We start from the raw sequence: 10,468 nt of genomic DNA on the forward strand, positions 1-10,468 counted from the left end.
ATGTGAAGTATTAATATGCTTGAGTTGAGTATTTTTATCTTGGATGCTCCCTGAGAGAGAGAAAAAAAAAAAGTTTCATTTCCATGGGATTTGACATACAACTGCTCATTGCCACGCGTTGGTTTAACAAAATTGTTGAAATTAGTATGCCAAAGTTGGCAAAAAAAAATAAAAATCAAACGTTTGACCTTTAATTTCTTTCAGGACTTGGATGCATAAGTAAATCAACTATACGCTGCGGAATTAAACGGTAATAGTAAGTGACTAAAATATACTGTGCGCTCTGGGGGAGACTGCTTACGGCTCTTCATTCTTGCCATGGGGGAGGAGGGTGTACATCGGGGTGGAGGACAAAGGCGAAGGCTCCCCAGTACAGGGACTTGGAAGGGCGTGGCACACCGCGGGGCTGTCGGGCTGCGGACGTGGGTTACCTCAAAAGACCCAGAGGCCAGTACAGGAACTGCGGAAGTGACTCGCGGAAGTGACTCCAAGGAGCCGCCGGAAGCACAGTGGATACTGAGTGTCCTTCCCTCGGGTTATGTCAACCCACAGCTGGTGCCAACTTGAACCACCGTTCCGAATGAGGACCCTCCTTCAGACCTCCGAGCCCCGAGTCCAGCGCCCTCCTGCTGGCTGGCTTCGCACCACCTGCAAGGGGGTGGGGGAGGGGCAGGCTTTCCGGAAGCGGAAGTGAGGCTCCAGCTTCCGGTGGCTTGTGAGAGCCATGTGCTCGCCTCATCTCCACCCAAGCTGTCGGGAGAGCAGCGCCACGGCGGCGGATGGTCTTGTTGGTCCTCCTGCTCCTCATGTGCCCTTGGCAGATCTTCTGTCTTTTTTGCTAAAGAATGAAGAAAGTGCTAACTCTAAATTGAAAGAGTTGCTCTATTCTGTCCTTCCAGAATGGCCTTTGGAATAATGAGCTAACCCTTCCCCCCCCCCCCTCCCTTACATCTGAACACGTGCTAATTAAGGTCAGGAGCTTCTCCTCCCACCTTACTTTTGCAGGGGCAGTAATGGTGATGAAGTGTCAACACTTTGGGGGTGCAAAGTGATATCTGTGGCTAAGTTATTACAAAAGACTTGCTGAACCTCACAAAAGAATAAAGCATAGAAGAGAGCATCTTCCAGCAGTGGGAGCTCCTGTATTTCCTTAAAGAAAAGGAGCTTACAATAGGCATTCTGATTAGAAGTGACACTTAGGGGACTTGTGTTGAAGTTGAGCCCACATAGCAAAACCGCAAGTTTTGGATAATATGTTTATTTGTGACTGCTTGGGTAGAGGGGAATTGAAATTAGGAGAGGATTAAAGTGACCAAACTTCCTCTGAAGCTACCGATATCTTTTAGGTTCCAGTGTTGACTGTATGTGATTTTATGAGCTTGATACATGAAGGAGTAGGCTGATGATGCTATAGATAAACTAAAAACAACCAAAGTAGGAGAAGGGAAGCAGAATTAATCCCAACTGGCTAAATCTGCGACAGTTTCATAAAGAAGGTAGCATTTTTACTAAATCTTTAAAAATAGGCAAGCTCTCAACAGGAAAAACAATGAGTGAAAAGCATTCCAGAAGAGGGGAACTAGTTAAATGATGACCAAAGTTGGAAAACCTGGGTATATTCAGGAAGTGATAAGTATTGTGGTGTGAAAAGCATTTATATCCTCAAGCAGATTCATTGGGAGATAGTTGAGGGGAAATCTAATTTAGTAACTAAGGTAGCAATGCTGCTAAGTATTGAAGCACAGACTTGACTTCAAATCCTGTTTCTCCAAATCCTGCATTCATTCCTTAGACAATGTTGCCTGCCTGAAAATAAGGAATTAGTAATATCTTGACACATTGTGTGCTTTCTTTATTCATAGAAAGATCTGGAATCCTATGTTAAAATTTGAACTCTAAGGAGACACTGAAACTATTTGAGCAGGACATTTTTTTCTTGCTGGCATCATGTATCTCAGTCTGCTTCAGCAATCTCTACTGTGAATTTAACAATTCTGGTTGTTTTTTTTTCTCTCCATGTGTGATATTTTCATTATTCCCTTGGTGGACCCTGAGAAAGAAGTACCTACTAAGAAGAGTTCCTGATGGCTAACTGGGCTCAAATTAAAAACCAAAAACAGCCTAGTAACCATTTCTACATGGGGGTCTCTCACACAAATTGCACTTCAGGGAGAACCCTGCACTAAATTGCCTGCCTCCTGTACTGAACCATCTGCCTGCACTGTTTTTCTGCCATCAGAGCCATCCTATATAATAAAGAGGTAATATGCAAATGGTTGTTACGCCGTGACACGTGACAACCGATCAGCAGGAGGGAAGGGGTGAGCAAGCGGCAGCAAGCTACTTGTGCATGGATTTGTGCGCAGGGCCACTAGTTCCTTATAAAATAGTTCCTGGATTCCTATTTCAGCCAATAGGACTGTTGCATTCCCCATCCAATCAGAGCTGAGCAGCTTCAACCATCCAGAGTGGCTCTATTCTGACCAATCAGGAGAGTGCTTTTTGGATTAATTAAACTGTTAAGATTTGGAGTCCTAATTTGCATGAGGACAGAGCAATCCTGAACCAGGGTTGGGGACTTCTGTCTATATAAGCCAGCTTCCCTCTGACTTGGACTGAAGATTGCATTTCTCTGGCTGGTGTCTCGCCAGAGTGGAGCAGACTACAGCAGAGCTGAGCCACAAAGCCAACCTGCTTGGATCACAGCCGAGCAGACTAGTGAGGAGCAGAACAGAGATGCCTAGCTGGAGAGGGGCCTGGCCCCAGGGCTGCCTCACAGCCGTGCTGTTTTCACAGCCAGTGTTCCATCACAATCAAACTGTTTTGTACTGAATAAAGTTTCCTTCTTCATTGCACCCCACGTTGGGGATTCTTGTTGGCACTGAATTAGCACCAATGACCATCGGTTGACACCTTGAAGCAGAGATAAGCTGTCCACCTCAGCTCTTCACTCTCTAGAGTTTAAAATGGTGAGATGATCTGGTGGGTAGTTTGAGTGTGATATACCCTCAAAGTAAATGTGAATTCTGAAGAAAATTTTTGTTAAATTATTTTGTTTCATATGAAATGGTATATGAGTTTTTGACTACTACAAACTTAGCATCTTAAAACAACACAAATTTGCTATTTTACAGTTAATGGTAAGTGACAAAAACTAGCAGAATGGAATTACTGACACTGGAGGCTTTATAGCTCAAAGTAGACAAAAATTTTACCTACAACTGAAAAAACGGTGAAGGGAGGGAAAAAAGAAATATGTGCAGCAAAAAGAAACTTTTTCTTATTTAGCCTAAACTATTTTATGATGAAAATTTAGTCTAGTTGTAGACACTTCTACTCTTAGTAGGAAGTAAACCCCAATATACTGTCAATCTTGTATTTTTTATTTCTAACATAAGGTAGGATGGTGCTCACTTCAGCAGCACATATAACATAAGGTAGGATGGCATTGGAATATTATTAATATAAACATTAAAAAGATAATAGCTAAAACCTCTTCCCTTTCAATTTGTAATTATTTTGGAGTTCTTTTTGGGGGATAAGATGGGAACATCAACAAAGGCAACGTGGAATCCATTAGGTGAGTATGTCACCAACTCTATTTAATGTTTCTCAGACTGTTTTTTCTATTCTACCCCTAGATTGGATAATAGGATACTTGTGAAAATAGTATATTTAAAAAGTATCCCCAACACTAGCCCAGCTAATTAACTATAACACTTCCTGATGGGAATCACAGGATAGCCAAAAAATAAAAATAAAGTATTACAACTCTGCTGGCAGTTCCATTTATTAAATTGTTTAACATTTCCTGGTTTACATTACACAAATGTAATGTGTCAAGTTTCCTTGTATATAGGCCAATTTTTGCATAATCTCCATATAGTCATAAAAAAGCAAACAGATATCACACCTGTCAAAATCAAGCCAGGGAAACTGATGCTTACTTATCCTAGCTGGTATGCACATTTATTTTTGGCCTATGATCCAATTACCTTTTAGAAGAAAGGTTGCAGTGAAGAGAATCTAAGAAAATGCAGAGGAAACTTAAGGGATAAATCTACAAGACTACCTTAACCCTTTGCACTCACTTGCTTTTTTCTCGATTCCTTTATTCTACTCGGGATTTAATTGTTTAAATACCCCAGATTTTACAAAGCGCAGCAGTAGAATAAAAAACTGGAGTTTCTTTTCATACAAACTTATTTATTTGGATTTTTTTATATTTTAAATTATTGATACATTCAATACAATTCAACATACGAGCTGCTACCGATGCTAACCGTGTCGAGTCACACTCGACATCCAAGTGCAAAAGGTTAATGCAAGTCAACAAACTGTTCTGTTGTTTGTATAATGAATTTAATAACACAACTGCCTATGTTACTATGATGCTCTACTAATATAATGTTCAACATCATCTGCTTCTACATTGTTAAGCAAGACTCCCTTAGTACTATATAAAAAAAATGCCCCCAGTGATTGAATTGGTGACAAATATACCTTTGTTGACAATTCACATCTTTTTATGGATGGTCGTATGAAAATACACAATAATTTTTTCTTTTTTAAAAATATGTTTTAATTGATTTTTAGAGAGAGAGGAAGGGAGAGGGAGAGATAGAAACATCCTATCTAATAAAAGAGTAATATGCAAATTAACCATCACTCCACTACAACCACAAGCCACACCCACCAGCCAATCAGGAGCAAGTATGCAAATTAACCCAGCAAGATGGCTGCGGCCACGGAGCGAGCAGGAGGCTTGGGTTTCCCCAGCAATGGAGGAAGCCAAGCTTTCCGCACACCCTGGCAGGCCCAGGCCTGCACTCAAGGCTACAAAGTTTCAATTATAGAAGATAAAGAAATCCCAGATAGCAGGGCCTCCGCTTGGGTCGCCAGGAGTAATGGCCGGCCTGCAAACCACAACAGGTCCCTTGCCCAGGCCGCCCCATGCCCCAAGGGAACCCCTACCCTGATCCACGACACCCTTCAGGGCAAACCAGCTGGCCCCCACCTGTGCACCAGGTCTCTATCCTATCTAATAATCCTATCAAATAAAAGAGTAATATGCAAATTGACCATCACTCCAACACACAAGATGGCTGCCCCCATGTGGACACAAGATGGCCACCACAAGATAGCCAGCAGGGGAGGGTAGTTGGGAGGGACCAGGCCTACAAGGGAGGGCAGTTGTGGGCAATCAGGCCAGCAGGGGAGGGCAGTTGGAAGGGACCAGGCCTACAAGGGAGGGCAGTTGGGGGTGATCAAGCCTGCAGGGGAGGGCAGTTATGGTTGACCAGGCCGGCAGAGTAGGGAAATTGGGGGCAACCAGGCCTGCAGGGAAGGGCAGTTGCAGGGGACCAGGCCTGCAGGGGAGGGCAGTTAGGGGTGACCAGGCCTGCAGGGGAGGGCAGTAAGGGGCAATCAGGCTGGCAGGGGAGCAGTTAGGCATCAATCAGGCTGGCAGGGGAGTGATTAGGGGGTGATCAGGCTGGCAGAAGCAGTTAGGGGCAATCAGGAAGGCAGGCAGGCGAGCAGTTGGGAGCCAGCAATCCTGGATTGTGAGAGGGATGTCTGACTGCCTACCAGGATCGGGCCTAAACAGGCAGTCGGACATCCCTCGAGGGGTCCCAGATTGGAGAGGGTGCAGGCTGGGCTGAGGGACACCCCTCCCATGCACGAATTTCATGCACAGGGCATCTAGTCAATGATAAGAGAGAAACATCATAGTTCAGCTGCCTTCTACTGGAGATCGAGTTGAAACCCAGGCATGTGCCCTGAGTGGGAATCAAACCAGCAACCTCTTGGTTCATAGGTCGACACTCAACCACTGAGCCACACCAGCAGGGAAATACACAATATTTTGATGTATCCTTTTCAACTTCCACCTTGTTATTAGGTGATTTCCTTAAGACCTTTATCACTCTTATTTGCTTATATGTTTACTAGAAGCCCGGTGCATGAAAATTCGTGCACCTGGGGTGTGTCCCTCAGCCCAGCCTGTGCCCTTTCGCAGTCCAGGACCCCTCAGGGGATGTCTGACTGAGGGCTTAGGCCCGCTCCCGGGGGATTGGGCTTGCAGTCAGACATCCCTCTGGCAGACCAGGAGCCCTTGGGGAATGTCCACCTGCTGGCTTAGGCCCGCTCCCCTCTGGGGAGCATCTGCCCTCTGGTGGTCAGTGCGCATCATAGCGACCAGTCGTTCTACCATTAGGGTCAATTTGCATATTACCCTTTTATTATAGAGGACTAGTGGCCCGGTGCACGAAATTCGTGCACATTAAAAGGGAATTAATTAGAGGAAATATTTTAATATTGCTATTTGCCCTTTCTCTGTAATAGAAGTGTCAGAGATTAAAGAAACTTAGTAAAATGTATATGAAAATCTCCCTCCTGTCAGAGTCTGGGGCGCACCGCGGGACCCAGAGTCAAGTCCCCACCCACCCACACGTACTTTGAAATCACAGTTGACTTAGACCTGGCTGGCCCCACCCCTTCAAGCCCCTTCGGGTGGTGGGTGCAGCCTCAGATCCCCAGGCCTGGCGCCAGGTAGGGGGCTCAGTCTCAGGTCCCCTGTCAAGCCCCACCATGTGGGGGTGCAGCCTCAGGTCCTCCAGCCCGGCACTGGGCAGAGGCGCAGCCTGAGGTCCCTCAGCCCGGCGCCGGGGTGGGGGGTGTGGCCTGAGGTCCCCCGTCAAGCCCCTCCAGGGGGAGGGCTGATCTGAGGTCCCTGTCAAGCCCCGCTGGGTGGGGGGCGCAGCTTGAGGTCCCTCATCAAGCCCCGCCAGGTGGGGGGCATGGCCTGAGGTCCTCCATCAAGCCCCGCCGTGTGGGGGCACTGCCTGAGGTCCCCATCAAGCCCTGCCAGGTGGGGACACAGCCTGAAGTCCCCCGTCAAGCCCTGCCAGGTGGGGGACACAGCCTGAGGTCCCTGTCAAGCCCTGCTGGGCGGGGGAGCAGCCTGAGGTCCCCCGGCCTGGCGCTGGGGTGGGGGGAACGACCTGAGGTCTCCTGGACTGGCGCCGGGGCAGGGGGCATGGTCTGAGGTCTCCTGGCCTGGTGTCGGAGTGGGGGGCATGGCCTGAGGTCCTCATCAAGCCCCACCAGGGAGGGGGAGCGGCCTGAGGTTCCCATCAAGTCCTGCCAGGTGGGGGGCACTGCCTCAGGTCCCCTGTCAAGCCCTGCTGGGTGGGGGGCATGGCCTCAGGTCCCCTGTCAAGCCCTGCTGGGTGGGGGGCATGGCCTGAGGTCCCCGCCCAGGCCAGGTGCCATGCAGCCTCAAGTCCCTGCTGTTAGGTCATTATGTGATGGTGTCCTGACTAATTTGCATATTATCCTATAATTAGATAGACTAGAGGCCTGGTGCACGAAATTCGTGCACTAAAGGGAGGGGTCCTTCAGCCCGGCCTGCGCCCTCTCACAGTCCGGAAGCCCCGCTATTGATTGCCTGGCAGAGGGAGGCCCTGCCCACCACCACCAGCCAGGTAGCCTGGGCCTCCCTCTTTGGGGTGATTGAGGAGCCCCCTGGCTGGTGGCCTGGGCTTCCCTCTGCAGGTGATCATGGGGCAGTGGCGGGGCCTCCCGACCAATCGCATTGCACCCACCTTGGTGGCGGCAGTCAGTGCTGGGTCACCGTGGCACCTGCAACCCAGTAGGGACCAAGAGGTCAGCAGTTCAGCCCACTCGCCAGTCCCCGCCCACCTAAGCCTGCTGCACGCACGCAGCCTGGCATTCGGTTGTCTATTCGGTCATTTTGGATGTTACGGACCCTGGCTCTTTATATATTAGGATTATTTGCTTATCTCATTCCTATTTGCTTATGTGCATCTTATTTACTTATGTGTTTATCATTTGTCCCCTCCCACTAAAATATGAATTCCAGGAGGCTCTTTTTTTTTGGTCAATCCTCACCCCAAGATATTTTTTCCCATTGATTTTTAGAGAGAGTGGAAGGGAGAGAGTGAGGAGGGGAAGAGAGAGAGAGAGAGAGAGAGAGAGAGAGAGAAACATCAATGTGAGAGAGACACATCGATTGGTTGCCTCCTACATGCGCCCCAACTGGGGCTAGGGATCGAACCTGCAACCCAGGTATGTGCCCTTGACTGGAATCGAACCCTTTGGCCTGAGGGCTGACACTCTATCACTGAGCAACACTGTCCAGGGCCCAGGACATTCTTCTTGTTCATCACAGTATCACTGGCTTCAGAACAGTGTCTGGCTCATAGTAAGTGCTCAGTAAATAATTGGTGAATTAATGAATCCTACTCCCATTGTGTAGAAGTTCTTCAAAGGTAGTATGAACCATTCATAGTTAAATTCCTACTGTGTGCTATGCTACAAGCAATATTTAAGGATAAATTTAAAAGAAGTATCAAGGGATACAAGGGTGAATAATATATGGCCCTTTTCTTTAAAGTACTAAGCTCCAGTGAATTTTTTAAATGTGTACCTTTCTTACTTTCAGAAAGGATTTAAGGCTGGCTTTAGCTCAGCGGTTCCTTCGACTCAGAAAGGATTTAAAGTAGTTTTCAGTAAAAGTCACATAAATAGAACTGATCCTATCTAAAAAAGAGGAAATATGCTAATTGACCCTAACACCATTGCAAAGATGGTGGCACCCACAGTCAATAAGGAAGGAATGTACTAATTGACTGCCCTGCCCTCAAAGATGGCGACACCCACAGCCACAAGATGGTGGCACCCAGTCCCCTCAGCCCCGCTGAGGCAGCAGGTGCATGGCTACTCTGCGCGCCTGCCTCCCGAGTCCCCCAGTCCCTTTAGCCCCCCAGCTGCCCAGGGCTAGCCCGAGGTGCAGGCAAGCCTTGGATAGTGGCTGTCCACCTGCCCAGGGTCGCCTGAGTCTCAGGTAACCAGGGCTGGCCAAGGCTTGCGCTGCCAGCAGTGGCAGCAGCAGAGGTGTGATGGGGCATCACCTTCCCCTGATCGCCGGGTCGCCTCCTGCCCCTGAGGGCTCCCAGACTCTGAGAGGGCAGGCCAGGCTAAGGGACCGCCCCCCTCCAGTGCATGAATTTTCATGCACCAGGCCTCTAGTAAAGATATACAAAAATATAAACTAGAAGGAAAAATGGAAATGCCATAAATTTAAAATTTGAGTGTTTGAGCTAACATAATTTCCATAATCAAGTATGAATTTTAGTTTGAATTTTCTAGTATTCAAAGCAAAGAAATACTGGGTATCTAAATCTTATTATCTGACAAATGAACACATTGCCAGTTGGTCTGAAAAGAATGTTTCTTGATATTGAATTCTAAAAGAAGTTTGTTACAGAATCCTTATATAAGGGACACTGAGAATAATATGATGGATAATGTAGTTAATGTTTAGATGATTATTCCCTATGCAATCTTTTTTATTATTATTATATCCCTGCTATGAAGACATAATATTAAGATTCGGCCGGAGGACTTGGCCACCCTGGGGTGGCCACGCCTGGGCTCACTCCAGTACCAGCCTTCAGGAAACCAAGTGAATTCCTCCGTCTCCTAGCAACCAGGGACAGGCTGGGGACTGAGGGAGCAGCTGCGCAGTCCAAATCGCTCTGGCGCTAGCCAGCACCCACGAGCCTGGCCCAAATGGGGAGCCAAAAACCAGAGCTTTGAAGAATAAGCAGGAAATGGCCGAGGAGGTCTTGTTTTTGCTTCTCCATAAGGAAGTGGTGTCAAGAGTGTACTGTCCGCGGAGCTGAAAGGAGGGTGGGGGAGGGGTGAAAAATGGATGCTAAGCTGGAAAACAGAGGGTTTGGAGTGGACAAGGATTGATAGGGTTACAAAAGATACAGCAAGGTTCAAGGATGAGTTAGATATCATGAAGTTCACTTGTAAAGATTTCTGGACTACAGTATTCAAGAAACAAATCGACAGTCTAAGGACAAATCATCAGGGCATCAATGTACTTCAGGACAACAAATTTCGTCTGCTTACTCAGATGTCTGCAGGAAAACAACTTAGAACACACATCTAAGTATTTAACATTTACATGTGACTATATCAGAGGTGGCTTATCAAACTTGGGGATAAAAAATATTGTAACAGCTGAAGTGTCTTCAATGCCTGCTTGTGAAGATACAGAAGTTGTAGAACATACTGAGAAATAAGGCTTCAACATGGTAAAGAGTTAAATGATTCATGCAGGAAGTATTTCAAGTAGCAATGATTTCATTACATTGTTGGACATTTGTATTGATATAAGCTATTTGCTAACTTGTATAATGAAGATGTACTCTTAAGCAGGGGTAAGGTTGTATTTTAGCAATTTAACAAGTTAAAGCATATAAAGAGACATTCTACCATAACATACATTTTACTTAAACTATTCAGAATGAAAAAAAACTGATTTCAAATTAATAAAAACCAAGATGTAAGATCCTTATTTTAAAATTTTTTATTTGAGTGATATGTATTTAATCACAGATGGAGAAACAAAACTCAGGGCTTGATAAATTAG

The 10,468-nt window shown here is 46.6% G+C and overlaps 1 pseudogene across 1 annotated transcript; it reads left to right on the forward strand.

Moving 5' to 3' along the window:
* The first annotated feature begins 9,638 nt into the window (after window positions 1-9,638).
* Window positions 9,639-10,118, forward strand: LOC307103498 (trafficking protein particle complex subunit 6B-like; annotated as a pseudogene). The gene has a single exon. The product of its transcript is annotated as a trafficking protein particle complex subunit 6B-like (transcript).
* Window positions 10,119-10,468: the final 350 nt, after the last annotated feature.

The sequence above is a fragment of the Cnephaeus nilssonii genome (genome assembly GCF_951640355.1).
Source record: "Cnephaeus nilssonii genome assembly, chromosome: 7".
Classification (NCBI taxonomy): Eukaryota; Metazoa; Chordata; class Mammalia; order Chiroptera; family Vespertilionidae; genus Cnephaeus; species Cnephaeus nilssonii.